Source organism: Lontra canadensis, unplaced genomic scaffold (genome assembly GCF_010015895.1).
Source record: "Lontra canadensis isolate GAN:19392208 unplaced genomic scaffold, GSC_riverotter_1.0 scaffold108, whole genome shotgun sequence".
Taxonomy (NCBI): domain Eukaryota; kingdom Metazoa; phylum Chordata; class Mammalia; order Carnivora; family Mustelidae; genus Lontra; species Lontra canadensis.
The window spans coordinates 4,879,097-4,895,930 of NW_022631102.1; positions in this window are offsets into that span (position 1 = coordinate 4,879,097).

Genomic DNA, 16,834 nt, shown 5'->3' on the forward strand with positions numbered 1-16,834 from the left:
CAGAGCCCCGTGACTGTAGGAGCCATGAGGGCTGAAGCGAGCCAGGTATCCTCAGCTGGCTGACCTCAGGGATTCTGGCCTGTCTCCCAAGAAAAGAGGCCAGAAGCAGGGCAGGAACACCTGAGGAGGTGGCCGGGATCTCAGTGTCACTATGGCAGACGACCCAGGGCAGCTGAGGAGCCGCCTCACTCTGGGCAGGCAGGGGCTCGTGTCTGATACTTGAAACGTGAGCTCACCTTGAGCCCTGACAGGTGGAGCAGGGAAGCTGTGCCTGGGTGAGGTGCCCCCTGGCATGTCTGGTCGGGGGAAGCATGTCCTTCCTCCTGGATGTCGTCCTAGGGATACCAACAGGGTGGCCTGCCAGGGCCAGATGCCTGAGGACAGTCCAGGGAGGAAGTGGAAGCAGAGGCCACATGGGTGGGCGGAGGTGAGAACCCAGCTCAGCTCCGGGGTGTTTTCTCACCCCTCCACAAAGGCCCGGCCTGGCCGCCCATCTGTGTGGTCAGCCAGCCGGCCCAGGCTCTGACTCCGGAAGGTCACCCTTCTGTGGCCCCCCACAATTGCCCAGCACTGGCGGGGGCGGGGGTGCTGCTCTGCTGGGGCTCACATAACAGCTGTGCACACCCCACACTGCAGCTGTCCCAGGCCTCTGACCTTGGCCTCCCTGGGCCCCTGAGAAGACTCCCCACCTCCCTGGGACTGACCATTTTCTGCTCCTCTGCCTCCCAGTCTGTCCTAACCAGCCCCAGAGGGTGTCCTCCTGGAGCTCCTCCAGGTGGGCCTCCCACCAACCTCGGTCCCCTCACATCACCCACCTGCTCTCTGCACCCACACCCACCTGCTCTCCGCATCCGTTGCCAGTCCTCAGACCTCCCACCAGCAGGGCAGCTGGGATCAGGTTCTGGGACAAGGGAGTACCCGCTAGAGTGGCGCCCCCTTGTGGCAGATCAACAAACACATTCACAGGGCCCTCTGCCCCACGCTGAAATTTACTGGTTCCTTGAGGAGCTTTTAAATGGGTGGTGGAATGGGGGAAATTTCTCTTAATTTCAGTCTTGTCCATTTGCTCCGACTTCCTTCATGTGGCCAGATCATGCCACAGCAAATCCTTGTATTTGTGGTTTCTGGAAGATGCAAGTCACCTGTATGTGGGCTCAAACTCTTTTTTGAAAATCATAAACCCCAAAACGATTGATTAAAAAAGTAAAATAACTGGATTCATTATCCCAGAAAACACTTCCCACAGCTGCTTCCTGCCCCATGTCGGGCCTTATCCACGGGGCTGGGGCGCCAAAGACATGGTGCCCACAGCCTGTCAGAAGAGAGACATTCACAGACACTTCATTTCCAAAGCACTCCAGACATCAGGGCCCCACATGCTCAGTCAAAGAGGAGGACACGGAGGCTCAGAGACACGTGGTTGCACAGCGAGGAGAGGCCCCGGGTCAGTTTGGTATACAGTAGGTGCATATTAGGTGATTAAGACTGGGAGACTGGTACACAGTGACTTCATCCCCCATGTCTTCTGACATTCAAGGTCAAACTCCTCACCCCTGTGTGGCGCCCTCCTTCCTGTGGGCTCTACCCCAGCCACGAGACAGCTTGACTCAGCGGGCTCATGCACCAGTGGCCCCAGGAGTAAAGCAGGTGGCTCTGAGCGGCTGCTTTGGCAAAGGACAGTGTGGCCACAGGAGGGGACTGAACACAGAGGCGAAGGGACAGTGGGGCGCAGGTGGAGGTGCCCAGTCATTCTTCTATTCCAGCTACACTGGCTGGGATCCTCTGGGCTTAGGTTTTTCAAACCTGAGGGTCCAGAGCCTTACAAGAGTTACTCACCAGCCCCAGCTGGGCGGGGCCCAGACGCAAAACGGCTTGCCTTTTCTCCACTCTCTGGCCCCATCTGGACAATGCCACATCTCCCCTGCCCTCTTTTAACCCCTGACCTCTTGGTCCCAGGGCGGCAGGCGCCGTCCAGATGCTGGCTTTCATGGGGAGTGGGGAGGGTGCGTGGGGCTGTCCCACTGCACAGTTGCTGGCCTGGCAGGGCTGGCCTTATTCAGCCTTGTCCCATGGCCCACGAGCATCCCCTCTCCTCGAAGGTGGCTGTCTCGGGTGAGCTCAGACCTTATCACCTTGCTCTGTGCCTGGTGCACATGGTGCACGCATGCCCTGTCATGCCAAACAGAATTCCCTCTGCTTTCTCCCCGCTGCCGCCATCTGCCTCTTGTTCTCTTCCCCCTGCAGGGACACGGGCTGTGGCAGGTCAGCCAACCCACTGCCCCAAAAGACAACCGACAGGGTCACCCCCTGTTGTTGCCTGGGGGTGATGGCCAAGGGCAACGGGGTAGCCACCGGCCTCTCAGCCTCCCTGAGGATGGGCTTTGGTTCTCCACCAGCCGAGGTCCTGCAGGAAGGGAGAGTTACACCGAGACATTCTACAGATGTGTGAACCAGGTTAAAGGCACTAACAGAGGCCAGTAGCAGCAGGAGGCTGGGAGCCCCGGCTCGGGGTTGGGGTGTGTGTGTGTGTGGAGGTGGATGTCACCTGACAAAGCTGCAGTCACGTGAGGACAAAGCTAAGTAAGCCGAGAACAACCTGACCTCAGCCATGACCCACCATCTCTTCCCCAGCTGGGCTTCCTATTGGCTGGCCCCCAACAGGAAGTCAGAGGGCAGAGCCGCCTAGGAAGGGCCAGCAGCTGGCCCCTGGGCCTCAGAGCAGGACGGAGGAGGGCAGAGAGTGACTCATGGGGTGGCAAGGGGTGGCACCCGGGAAACGGTCAGCAGAATCAGTCACCTAATCCCTGGGGGCCGGGGCATCAGGAAAAGTTTCATTCCACATCTGTGACATTCCCCATGTTTTAAAGAGGTGGTAGAGGAGGGGGGGCCTCCACGGTGGATGTGAGGACCCTGTGGGTTCATCCTTCAGCTGGAGCCGCCTGTGGGAAGCCAGGTCTTGGCCTTAATGCGAATGCAGTGGTGACTTTCCAGAGCACCACAGGGTGTGGGGGGTGGGGGATGGTGGGAGAGGATGGAGGGCACAGGTCGATCCAGCCCCCTGAGATTGGAGGCCGCTCAGTGCATTTGCATGGGCTCCAGAGAGTAAGGCACATCTCACAGGCCTGGCACAAGGATTACAATGACTAAAAAGCACAGGGACCATTGATTGTGTGTTGGGATGCCTCTGAGTTAGTGGTTCACAAAATGCACGAAGGGCTGTTCGCACAGTAGGGATCGGTCCCCCTTTCCTTATGATCCTGCAGTCTAGCCACATTTTGTGCCACAAAGGATGACCCCTGGCAATCTTCACCATCCAAAGGAGAGAGTTCCTTACCCCAGGGTGCCCACCACCCACACTATGTTCCACTGGAAACATCCAGGGCCCCTCAGTCAGCAGCCACAGGTTCTGAGGCCCCAGGGAGGGAGTCGAGCAGCCCAGGGCCTTCCGCACTGTGGGTAGAGCCAAGCAGAGCCCCTCCATCCTGGGCTTCCTTGTCCCCTGCGGCTCAGCACCCACTGGTTGACCAGCACAGGTGTGTCTCTAAGACCAGTAGTGGACTCTGGATGATCATTTACAGATTGGAGGGGAGATAAAGCTGCTGTTGATGCCTGTTTATGTGCCCTTTATAGGTCGTAAAGAGATGGTACCGCTGGGGACCACGCTTCTGTGCCAGCACCGCACCCCCCCCACACACATACTGTCTCTTTCTGCCTATCTTTTATGGCCCACTCCTATCTTTCTCCCTCCCCAAGCCCCACCCCAATGCAGATCCCAAGACCATAACCTTCCTCAAATTGCTGCTGGCTTTTCCTGACCTTCTGCCCCAGGCACAGAAAGTAACTTTATTAGCAGGGCTGGTGAGGGCTTGGCTGGGGCCCCAGCCCAGGATGGTGAGGGGGGTTAGTTCTGCCAGCGCAGCAGAGACCCGGAGCTGCCATGCTTTTAGAAGGAAAGGGATTAAGGAATCCAATCCCTATCTCTTGGTGTATTTTCCAACTGTCTGTAGCCCCTGTTCCTTGCGGGTGGGGATGGGGTTAAATTCAGCCCAGTTCTCCTTGTCTGTCCTTTCCCTGCACAGTGACAATGGCTCTGATCAAAGAGTGAGGTGGCTGACTGGGACAGGCACTCCCATGTTACCAGGGCCCATTAGGGACTCCCAGGTCTCCTCTTTGCACCTTAAAATGGACTCAGACCCTGGCTCTGTGTCTAAACCTTCTCATGATGGTGACAATAGTTGCCCATGGGTGTGGGCAGCCCTCCTCAGTTTGATAGGAAGTAAGGGGACATGGAATCAAAAGACCCAGGCTTCAACCAGAAGCCTGTTCACTTGCACGGGAGCTGAACCTCACTGTCCTCATCCTCCAAAGCGAGCCATGATCCCTACCTCACAGCCACCATGAGAGGGCTCCGTGCATGTTTGCTGGAAGGGCTTGCCATGTGCAGTGAGGTGTAAAGAGGATAGCTTTGCAGTCATGGAAACTTGGGTTCAGCTCTCGGCATCGCCATTGGGCAAGTCAGCTCTCTGCACTACACTTGCCAGTTTGCAAAACGGAGACAGCGAGACCCACTTTTTGGGTGTTGTGAGAATTGGAGCAAAGCGTTTCCTCACTGATAGTCAATGCTCAGCAATGGTGGCAGCCGGTACTGAGGCTGAGAGGAGATGTTTAGTGGTCGCATTTCACAGGGAGGAAACTGAGGCTCCAGGGAGATGGTCAGAGGAAGGGTGGAGCTGGGTCAGCCAGGCCTGTCTGATGCTCACCCATCCTATTGTTTACTCTGTGCCTCTCCCCGCTTGACTGACCCCAGCAGAAGTGTTGCTCCTGGAGTGGGCCCAGCTAGACTTGCATCTCAGCCACAGGCCAGGGGTAGGCATGGCCGGTGTGGCATCTGCTTTTGTTCCCTGAACCTGCAGTGACAAACTAATAGCCATTCCCCAGTGTCCTGTGTTCCACTACCAATAAGGGACAGATGTTGATGGCATCTCGGGGGTGGGCCTCGGCATTTGTCCCCCAACATTCAGACCAGCTCTGTGGCTTGGGAATGTCGGGAAGGCATGGCTGGCGGGTTGTGGGGGTGCACGGTCTTCCTCCAGTCCTGATTCTCTTGAGTCATTCTACTCCGGTGCCCAACCCATGTTTGTTTTGTCTTTCTGGGTTTCAGCCCTTTGGCCAGTGGGAGGTTAAAGATTACTGAGGCAGCTGACAATAAAAGTGCCCGGTGTGCTGGCCTTTGACCATCCATTAGAAGGCAGTGGGATCACATTCTACACAACTGCCACAACGGTGAAAGTGGTGAGGGTGTGGGCGAGGGGCACACCCTCCTTGTATTAATATTAAGAGGACAGTCGCTGCTGCTTGGGCAATCAGGGCAAGTTTCTCTTTCATCTGAAGCCAGGGCCACAATGTGGCATTGTTCTCTGTCTCAAAGGCCACTGTGCGGCCCCAGAGTGGACCCAGATGGACTCCACCTGGCAGAGTAAACACTCACCCAGAGGTGGCCGGTGGCAATGAGGAGAAGAGCTTTCTTTTTCTCCTGGAAGACATACTTTCTTCCAACTGAGTCTGCAAATCAGAGACCTTGAGGCGTTGATAGACCCCCTGTCTAGGCTTCAGATTCCTTGTCCAGACCATGGTGGTCAGCTTACAGTCCACACCCCAGAAAGGTTCTTAATCTTTCCTGTGGGGTTGGAAGCCGAAGGACCACTTCAACTATGTTTTCTTAATGCATAATATACAACTAGATGATTGCAAAGAAATTGATTATATTGAAATACAATGACCAACGTATTTAAAATCCAGTTTGAGATATAGAAATACATGCGCTTCATTCTGAATGTATTAAATCATAGGCGCTTACCAACTACTAGATTATCAACTACTGTAATTTGAAAGTAAGGATGAGTGAACATCACATGATATTTGCAAGAGCAAAGTTATAGGCACTATTTGTACCTCAGAGAAGGTCTCCCCCCTCCGTTTTTTGGCCTAGATTTCTTTGCAAACAATTTTATTTTGAAATAAGTATGGATTCACAAGAAATTGCAAAAATTGTAGAGAGGTCTCGTTTACCCACCACCCAGCTTGCTCCAAGGGTGAAATCTAACATGATAATGTACGTTGTCAGAAACAGGACATTGGTGGACACAATATGATGAATTAGACTAGAGAACTTACCTCAGATGTCTCCAGTGTGTGCATGTGCTGGTTGTCAGGGCATGTTTCTGGAATAGTCCTCTGACATTTTATCACACCTGTAGATTAGTAACGCCACCGTCAATGTCAAGATGCAGAATTCTCCCTCTTGATGGAGGAGCTCCCTCATGCTGCCCCTTTTTAGTTCCATCCACCCCTTTTCTCACGACCCCCTCCATCCCACTAATCTGTCCTGTGTCATGCACAAATAGTAATAGTTAACCTGTGCCAGGTACTGACCAAGCACTTTTCTATGCTCCAAGGAAGACAAAGCCGAGGATCAGAGAGGTTGGGTAATTGCCTGGAGTCGCTCAGCAATAAAAAAGGTGGCAGGACGGGGGCCGCCTGTGTCCATATCTCCGTTCATCCTCTCCTACGAACCTCCTAGTCTCCAGAAGAAATACCTCAGACACAAATTGGGAAACCCTGGCTCGGATTCCAGCTCCACCTCCTGGTAGCTGCTTGGGGTGGGGCATCAGAACATCTCTGAGTCTCAGTGTTTTTGGCTGGAAGATGGCGGTCTCAGTGCCTGGACAGCGCAAAGGGAAGTCATGAAAAGCTCACCTTGATGAGGGTGCAGGGTGCATGCCGGATGCACTTGGAGAGAACAGGGCTCTCACTCTGGTGGAGCTCCAGGCATCTCCTCTGGGTGAGCTGCTGCCACCCCAGTGGAATGTGTGTGCATGTGTGTGCAGGTGTGTGTGTGTGAGGGGAGTGCGGTGGGGTTCAGAGCCAGGGGAAGAGCCAGAGCCTGGGGAAGCTCAGCGACTACACACACATACATGCACACACGTACACACGGAGTAAGAACAAGAGAGCAAGAGTGAGAGAGAGAGAGAGAGAGAGAGAGAATGATTGGTGGTCAGAGCACCTGGCCTGAGTTCCTGAGTTATAGGTAGCTGCAGGAAAGTGGAGGTGGTGTCTGGAAAACTTCTGTGCTACTAATTGCTGGGGGAAATTGATGGAGAACTGTTTGCATTTAGATTATAATTGATTGAATAAACAAAGAAGCCTATATATGTCATCAAAGTAACACACAATACAGTTTTCCGAATTCATTGAAATCTTTTGATTACAAATGATGGACTTCCAACTCAAATTACCTTAAGGGAGAAAGAGTTCATGTGATAAAATATCCTTCAGGGTGGGGGTACAGCTGCCCTCGGGATAGTTGAAGAAGGGAGATGGAGGCTTAGACATCACTGTTCTCTCCCCTTCCCATATTTCTCTCTCTTCATCTTATAATCTCAGTTTCTCTCTGCATTCTGCCTCCATGGGCCTGCAAAACAAATCCGGGAGGAGTTTATGACCCCAGCCAGTTCCTGAATCATACCCTTCCATTTAGCGACTTGAGAGGGAAGATGACCCTTCTCTATAAGCCATGCTGGAGAAGGACCCAACTGGCCATCTTGTATCCCACAGCCATGGTTGGACCGATCACAGTGACCAGCAGACTCAGCCTCGACTCTGAGCTCATCCCTGTGGTTAGGAGGTGGGACCTGTTCCCCTGCCACCCAACAGGGGAGCTGTGCTAAGCTAAAAAAGCAGTAAGATGGGGGCGGGGGTCTCAGAAAATTGTGTAGATGGCCAGGGAATTGTCTGGGAATGTCTAGAGAAACTCTTTGAAGATAGCAAGGGAATTTTGGAACTGCCAGTGAGTAACCAACAGCAACACAGATCACTCAGGGAACCCCTGAATGCATGCTTAGAAATGTTTATTAAAATTATTTAATGTCCCATCCAAATATTTGGCTACAAAGAAATCCAGACTAAACTATCAAATATACATTATATGGCCTCAATTTAAAGAAGCCAGACCAAGGGCGCCTGGACGGCTCAGTTGGTTAAGCGACTGCCTTCCGCTCAGGTCATGATCCTGGAGTCCCGGGATCGAGTCCCGCATTGGGCTCCCAACTCCACAGGGAGTCTGCTTCTCCTTCTGACCTTCTCCCATCTCAAGCTCTCTCTCTCTCAAATAAATAAATAAATAAATAAAAATCTTAAAAAAAAAAAGAAGCCAGACCAATAGACTTCACCCATCCACCCGTCCATCCACCCATCCACCCACCCATCAAATGTTTGTTGAGTGCCCACAATGCACTATGTGTTGGACAGATATTGATGAGTGAAAGAGACATAGCTGCTATCTTAGTTTAACTCACAAACCTGCCAGGATTCCCCAGTGCCTAAGAGCAGGGCGGGAATTGCTCAGCCTGGCATTTCCGGTATCAACCATCCAGCACCCAGCTTCCCTTCTAACGGCAACCTCACTTCCCTCATGGGATGACCTGTGGTTCCCTGCAATCACTCTGCCTTTGCAGGCCTCCGTGCTTCAGTTTGTGCTGTCTCCTCTGCTGGGCATGCTCTCTCCGAGTCTCTTCCTAACCCAGTCTGAAACCCCTTCAAGCCCTGGCTCATATGCCACAATGTCCCTGAAGCCTGTGTGTGTTCCCACAATCTTTGCAGGGAATGGAGTGTCATGGCACTCAGATGCCAAGGGTCTCAGTGGGCAATGAAAAGGGTTTCTGTGGCATGGAATGACTTACATTTCTTGGAATGGGATTCACTTGAAGCCCTGGACTTTGGAACTTTGTGTGCATCCCCATTGCTTTCTGAGGTGTTTGACCCTGTTTTCTCAAAGATGAAACATTGGTTTACAGCTTATTTATAAAATTGCTAGCTCATTTGGTCCTCTAACCAACCTGGAGAGCAAGGATGGTAGCCCACATTGAAGATAGAAAAGCTGAGGCCCAGGAATTTCTATTTCTAGCAACACTGTAGACCAAAAGGATACTTCTCTTACTGGAGCCAACTAAAAGTCTTGGGTTTGAAAGAATTCTAAATGCATTTATGAGTTGGCAAGGAAATAAGGTATACACAGCCAGTAAATAAGTGAAGACAGAGACTCAGGAAGGTGAGCGGAGGGCCGAAGCTAGCTTGGACTTGAGGATATTTGTTGAGCCAGATATAATTGAACATTGATTTTACATATTCTGAGACAAGGAAGTAAAAAGTTTAAGAGTGAACTAGAAATCAATATCCCCTCCTAAGACCACAAGGAACACTGCCTGTCTTGAACTTGGGGACTGGGTGGAAGACAATTCTTCTCAGAATTTGTCACCAAGACAGTTTGTAGCCTGAATTAACACAATCTGGGAATCCAAAGAACTTCAAGCCAAAACTTTATCTTAAAGTGGTCCCATCTTGGTAGTGATCCCAGGTACTTGACAGAAGAGAACACAAATTCTCTCAAAAGGAAATCACTTCCATCCTAGGCTTTAAACAATTTCTATAAAGTTCCATGGAAAATAATAAACTCTGAATTAGAAATCACTGACATACCAGGAAACAGAAGAGAGAGACAGACAGAGAATAGAATCAGACAATCAGACTTTGAAGAACTGCAGATTTTAGGATTATACAATGAATGAAAAAATACATTTAATATATTTAAGAAGTAAACTGAAGTTTAAAACAAGTGAGTAGGGATGCCTGGGTGGCTCAGTTGGTTAAGGTGCTGCCTTTGGCTCAGGTCATGATCCTGGGGTCCTGGGATCAAGTCCCACATCCAGCTCCTTGCTCAGCAGGGAGCCTGCTTCTCTCTCTCTCTCTCTGCCTGCCGCTCTGCCTGCTTGTGTTCTCCCTCTCTGACGAATAAATAAATAAATAAATAAAATCTTAAAAAAAAATAAAACAAGTGAGTAAAAAGTAGATTAGAAAGTGAACTCCTGAAAAAAAAAAAGAAATGCATTTAAATGGAGTTACAAACTCAATGGACGGATTTAACACCAGGTTAGACGAAGGTTAAGAGAGAATTAGTGAATTTGAAGATGGAAATAAGAAAATTATTGATAGTCAGCCCAGATAAAGAGACAAAGATGAAAACATTAAGGCTGAGACTTAAAAGATACAGTGAGGAATGAAATGTAGGAAAGGAGAGGAGAAGAGAGAAGAGAGTAGAGGAATAATGGGAAATTAAGGAGGGGAGGGAATGGGGCAAAGCCAATAATATGAAGAGATAATAGCTGAGAACTTACCAGAACTGAGAGAAGAACAATCCTCAGATGCCCAAAAAATTCTAAGCAAGTTAAATTAAAAGAAAAACAGTGCAAAGAAACTATAGCAAAAACAAAGAAAAGATTTTGTAAGCAGGAGAGTAAAAATAGATTTAACATAAAGGAAGGACAAGGTGACAGTTGACCTCAACAGAAACAATTAGAGCCAGGGGACAGTGGGATGATATCTTAAATGTATGGGGGAAAAATGCCAATTCTATACCCAGTGAAAGTATCTTTTAACAATGGGAATTAAATACAGGTATTTTTTTTTTATATAAACAAACCCCAGAAAATCTGTCACCAGTAGACCCTTACTACAGGAATTCTAAAAAATATACTTTAAGCAGATAGGAAGTGATCCCAGATGAAAGGTGGGAAGTGAGAGAAGGAATGAAGAACTATGAAAGTGCTAAAATGTGGGTAGAAAAGGATTTATATGGGGTATATAAAACAAAGTATGGGAACACCCAGTGTGTGCATATAGAATAGGTGTTCATCAGTGGTTGTGATGATGGCGATGATGGCAATGATGATGGTGATGATGATAATGGTAAACACAAGTTGCAGGATGGAAACACAGAATGAGTGCAGGGTTAGTATGAGAAACACTTAGGCTTGATCATAAAACTTCCATTTTGAGCTGAGTAAGTTTGAGAAAATTGAACTGTCTGTATTTTTGTAATACATTAGATAGGGATAAAAATAGTGTTCACAGGATTTTTGTGAGAAATAAATTAGATAATACGAAAAATAATCAGATAATTAAAACACTAATCAGAGGACTTGGTGCATATTTGGAACTTTGATCTCAATTTGAATCTCAACTTCTCAAATAGAGGGATAAGAGGCTGAGGAAGGTGGATAGGGGACCAACAGTTGTTGATGTTTACAATGAAAGCTACCATGCATTGAGTATCTACTATATACTCGGCACTATCCATGAACTTTGTATACTTTTTCTTACTGAATGCTTATAGTATCCTTGGGAAATAGTACCATATACGTGTGTTTAACTCCTGCAGCAGATGATTTTTTTTAAACACATTCCCTCCTCAATATAATAAAATTATTTTTAGTAACAATTATGCAATAATCAGTAATACTCATTATTTTGTTGATTATTTTTTAGTTCTAAAATAATTAACAATTAAAAAAGAAATATCAATGTTAAATATATTTAAATTCAGCAAAGTCTTTTGTGATCTAAAATTTTCATTTATCAAACAAAACTGCTACTCCTTTCCAGTTTACAAGCTTGAACAATTACCCCAACCAATATGAGCTCACTTTCCAAATGAACACATGTAACTGAGTGCATGTGTGTTGGGGGCAAATCATTTAACTAGAAGTTCTTCGAATTAATTTCTTTGTAGGATGCAATATTCAAGAAAGGGTAAGTAATAAAGATGTTCTAATTTGAAACTAATCTACATATTATTGAAACTCAAATGTAATAACAGCAATTACTTAGAACTTAGACCAACAAAAAAATTTTTTTTCCAAGGAAAGTATTTTATTACTGACATTATTTAGAACAGCCAAAGCCTGGTGTTAATAAAAAGCAGATCAACTTTCTGTTGGTTTTATTATTGTTTTAAAATTATCTGTAGGTAATTGCCTGTACACAAGGTAGAATATGCTCATGAACTTATATTTGATATGTCATGATATGCCACTGACTTAGATATTTTCTTTGAAAATTTTCATATTGGTTGGGACTCTTCTGAATTTCAAATTTATTATGTTTGTGCTTCATTAAAAACTATCAAATTAGTATCTCTTTTTTCAGCTACCCATCCTTCTAAAATGAATGTGTGCATATACACACACACACGCCTATGTGTGTAATAAGTAGATCATTCTAAAATTTAATATCATGCTATATGATTTTTTCAGGGGGGTTAATTTTCTTTAAGGTATGTTAAGGACATTTTCAAATTAGTACATATAGGGAAAGTTACCGCATTAAAAAATAGTTACATGACGGGGCACCTGGGTGGCTCAGGTTAAGCAACTGACTTAAGCTCAGGTCATGATCCTAGATTCTGGGGATCGAGTCCCACATCATCTCAGCTCCATGGGGAGTCTGCTTCTCCCTCTGACCTTCTCCCCTCTCATGCTCTCTCTGTCTCTCTCTCAAATAGATAAAATCTTTTTTAAAAAAATGGTTACATGACATTTTATAGTGTAGATGCAACATAATTTTTTTTAAAGTTTTTATTTAAATTCAATTAAATTAACATATACTGTTTTATTAGTTTCAGAGGTAGAATTCAGTGATTCATCAGTTGCATACAAAACCCAGTGCTCCTTTACTTCAAGTGCCCTCTTTAATGTCCATCACCCTGTTACCCATCCCCCTACCCACCTCTCCTCAACAACCTTCAGTTTGCTCCCTATAGTTAAGAGTCTCTTATGGTTTGCCTCCATTTCTGTTTTACTCTTATTTTATTTTTCCTTCCCTTCCCCTATGTTCATCTGTTTTGTTTCTTAAATTCTGCATATGAGTGAAATCATATGGTACTTGTCTTTCTTTGACTGACTTAATGCACTTAGTATAATGCCCTCTAGTTCCATCCACAGCATTATAAATGGCAAGATTTCATTCTTTTTGATGGCTGAGTAAATATTCCTCTCTCTGTGTGTGTGTGTGTGTGTGTATTCTCTTCTTTATCTATATATATTTTACACATATATATCCTTATATGTATATTACCTCTTCTTGAACTGTTCATCTGTTGATAGACATCTGGGCTCTTTCCATATTTGGCAATTGTGGACATTGTTGCTATAAACATTGGGGGGCATGTGCCCCTTCAGATCACTATGTTTGTATCATTTGGAAAAATACCTAGTAATGCAATTGCTGGGTCATAGGGTAGATCTATTTTTAACTTTTTGGGGAACCTCCATACTGTTTTCCAGAGTGGCCGCAGCAGTTTGCATTCCCACCAACAGTGTAAGAGGATTCCCCTTACTCTGCATCCTCACCAACATCTGCTGTTTCCTGAGTTGTTAATTTTAGCTATTCTGATGGGTGTGAGGTGGTAACTCATTGTGGTTTTGATTTGTATTTCCTTGATGCTGACTAATGTTGATCATATGGTTCTTGTTCTTTCTTTTATTAATGTGGTGTATCACATTGATTGATTTGTGGGTGTTGAACACCCTTGCAGCCCAGGGATAAATCCCACTTGGTTGTGGTGAATAATCCTTTTAATGTACTGGTGGATCCTTTAGTTAGTATCTAGGTGCAAATTTTTTCATCCATGTTCATCAGGGATATTGGTCTGTAATTTTCCTTTTTGGTGGGGTTTTTGTCTGGTTTTGGGATCAAGGTAATGCTGGCCTCATACAATGAGTTTTCCTTCCATTTCTATTTTTTGAAACAGTTTCATAAGAATAGGTATTAATTCTTCTTTAAAAGCTTGATAGAATTTTGCTAGGAGGCCATCTGGCCCTGGACTCTTGTTTGTTGGGAGACTTTTGATTACTGATTCAATTTCTTTGCTGGTTATGGGTCTGTTCAGGTTTTCTATTTCTTTCCATTTCAGTTTTGGTAGTTTGTATTCTTCTAGGAATGTATCAATTTCTTCCAGATTGCCTAATTTATGGACATAAAATTGCTCATAGTATCCTATTATAATTGTTTTTATTTCTTTAATGTTGGTTGTGATCTCTTCTCTTTCATCCATAATTTTATTTATTTGGGTTCTTTCTCTTTATTTTATGTCTGGCTAAGTGTTTATCAGTCTTATAATATTTCAGAGAACAAGCTCCTAGTTTCATTGATCTATTCTACTTTAAAAAAAATTTCTATATCATTGATTTCTGCTCTAATCTTTATTATTTCTCTTCTCCTGCTAGATTTAGGCTTTATTTGCTATTCTTTTTCCAGTTCCTTTAGGTGTAAGGTTAGGTTGTGCATGTAAGACTTGTTTCTTGAGAAAGTTCTATATTGCCATACATTTCCCTCTTAGGACTGCTTTTGCAGTGCACCATAATTTGTAAAGTAACCTTTCACTATCTACTTTTGAACTATCTGTCTTTTCATTTAATGTACATCCATTGCAAATAGTAGTTAGCTGGGTTTTGCATTTTTATCTAGTCTGACAGACTTGCCTTTTGGTGTAGAGTGTGATCCATTTATATTTAATGCAATTACCCATTTGGAGGGTTAGGTCTATCATTTTTATATTTATTTTCCATATATGTCTCCTCTTTGTTCTTTTGTTTCTTTTTTTCTGTCTTCTCCTGTGTTAATTAAATTACCTGATATTTTATTTAAATTCATTCGATGGCTTTAGAGCTCTATATTAGCATTATTTTTTAATTGTTGTCCTAGAGATTACAATAGGCATCTTTAATTTATCTACTTAAAGTTTATATTGAAATACTTCAGATAAATATAGGACTCTTGAAACAATGGTTTTGTCTAAAACTATCATCACATATATCACATCTGTTTTCATTGTAAACCCAACAACACAGTGTTGGTAGTTTTGCTTAAACAATCATATGCCTTTTAAAGATATTAAGACAAAAAAAATATACATCCCAAAATTTATTCACACATTTGCCATTTCTGGTGCACTTTATTCTTTCCTATAGATCTAAATTACCATCTGGTGTCATTTCTCTCCAGTTTCATTTATTACTGCTTGTAAAGTGGAACCAATTACAAAATTTTTTGTCTCTATTTTGCTCTTATTTTTGAAGGACAGTTTTTTGGTTGACAGTTTTGTTTTTCTTTGAGTACTTTGAATATGTAATTTGAATACATCTTAGTCTTCACTGTTTTTGATGAGAAGTCAGTATTTAATTGTATTCTTTTTCCTCTCTAAGTAATGTGCCATTTTTCTTGACTGCTTTCAAAAATGTCTCTATATCTTGGATTTCAGCATTTTTATTATGGGGTGCTTAGGTGTCATTTTCTTTGTATTAATCCTGATTTAGGATTTGTTTGGCTTCTTGGTCTACATTTTTCACCAAATATGGGAACTTTTAGACCATTGTTTCTTTAAATGTTTTTTTTCAGACCACTTCTTTCTTTGTTCTCCTAGATTTTTTTTCAATTATACGTATGTTGGACTTCTTGATATTCTTTCATAGTTCTCTGACACTCATTTTTCTTCAATCTTTTCTCTCTGCTTTGGATTAGATAATATCTATTCATTTATTTTCAAATTCACTGATATTTTTCCTTCTGCCATCTCCAATATGCTGTTAAGTACCTCTAATAAATTTTGATTTTTTCATTTCAGTTATGTACTTTTCATTTGTAGAATATTTGACTTTTTAATAGTTTCATCTTCTTTGTTAAAATTTCCTATTTGTTCACTCATTAAATTCACATTTTTGCTTAGTCTTTTAGAATACTACCTTTCCGGGGCCCCTGGATGGCTCAGTCAATTAAACACCCGACTCTTGATCTAACCTCAGGTGTTGATCTCAGGTTCATGAGTTTAAGCATGTTGGGCTCCACGGTGGCCATGGAGCCTGCTTAAAAATAATCAATATTTTGTCTTTGTTTGCTAACCCATTGTCTGTGCCCATTTGGAGTTTCTATTGGCTTTTTACCCTGCATATGTATCACATTTTCCTGTTTATTTGCATGTCTAGTAGTTTTTGTTGAAAACTAGACTTTATAGACAATACATTGTGGTGATTCCGGATTCCATTTTTAAAGGATTGTTAGGTTTTTATTTTCCTTTTGTCCTAGAGGGCAGTTAATTTGGCAGGACTCAGCCTTTGAACACTATACCTTTCATCCTCAATTTCTCAAATTCTAGCTGTATTTTTAGCTTGGCTCTCTGGACACACTCCTACCCCACTATAGTTTTGTGGTTGGCCAAGGATTTGAACAGAGTTCATACCCACATTTTGGTATTCATTCTTTGTCTGACTTTATTGTTCCTTTGGTTTCTCTCTTAAATTTTTAGCTGTTTGTCAATCCTGAGATGTGACTTCTAAAGCCAGTTAAGGATTCAATTTTCTGCTGCCTGAGCTCTCAATGTTGGGGAATAACCTTAGTTAAAAAAAAAAAAAAACAACCCAGCAAACTTATAAATCTTTTCCAGTGTAGTTCTCTCCTTCAAAGGAAGATTCTTTTGTGATTTCTACCTGTTTTTTTTTTTTTTTCTTTTTTTTCTGCTGGGCTCCCTGAATTCTCTATGCATATAAAATTAGCAATCAGCCAGGGATTGGGGCAGAGTTTACACTGATATTTTTGAGTCTTGTTCTTCTGTTGCTCTTTTATTTCAGGACCCCCCTCCCCTCCAACTCCCACTGGTAAATTTCCAGCTACTCTGCTAGCCCTGAGCTATCTCCCCCATGTCCTCAAGCCTGTAAGCATAAGGTTTTTTTGTCATAGGATTTTTGAGGATTGGAGATCACTCTTGGTCACCTCAGAGGAAAAAAAATCCATATATTTGCAGTTCTTTCCCATTGCAATGGTCATCTTTTGTGACAAAATTCTCTGGTTTCTGCCTTCTTTTGATTGCTTTACAATACCTTTGATGGGGGTACTGGTTGAACACATAACTCTTAATTTTAGCTTGGTTGTGATCTTGGGGTCCTGAGAC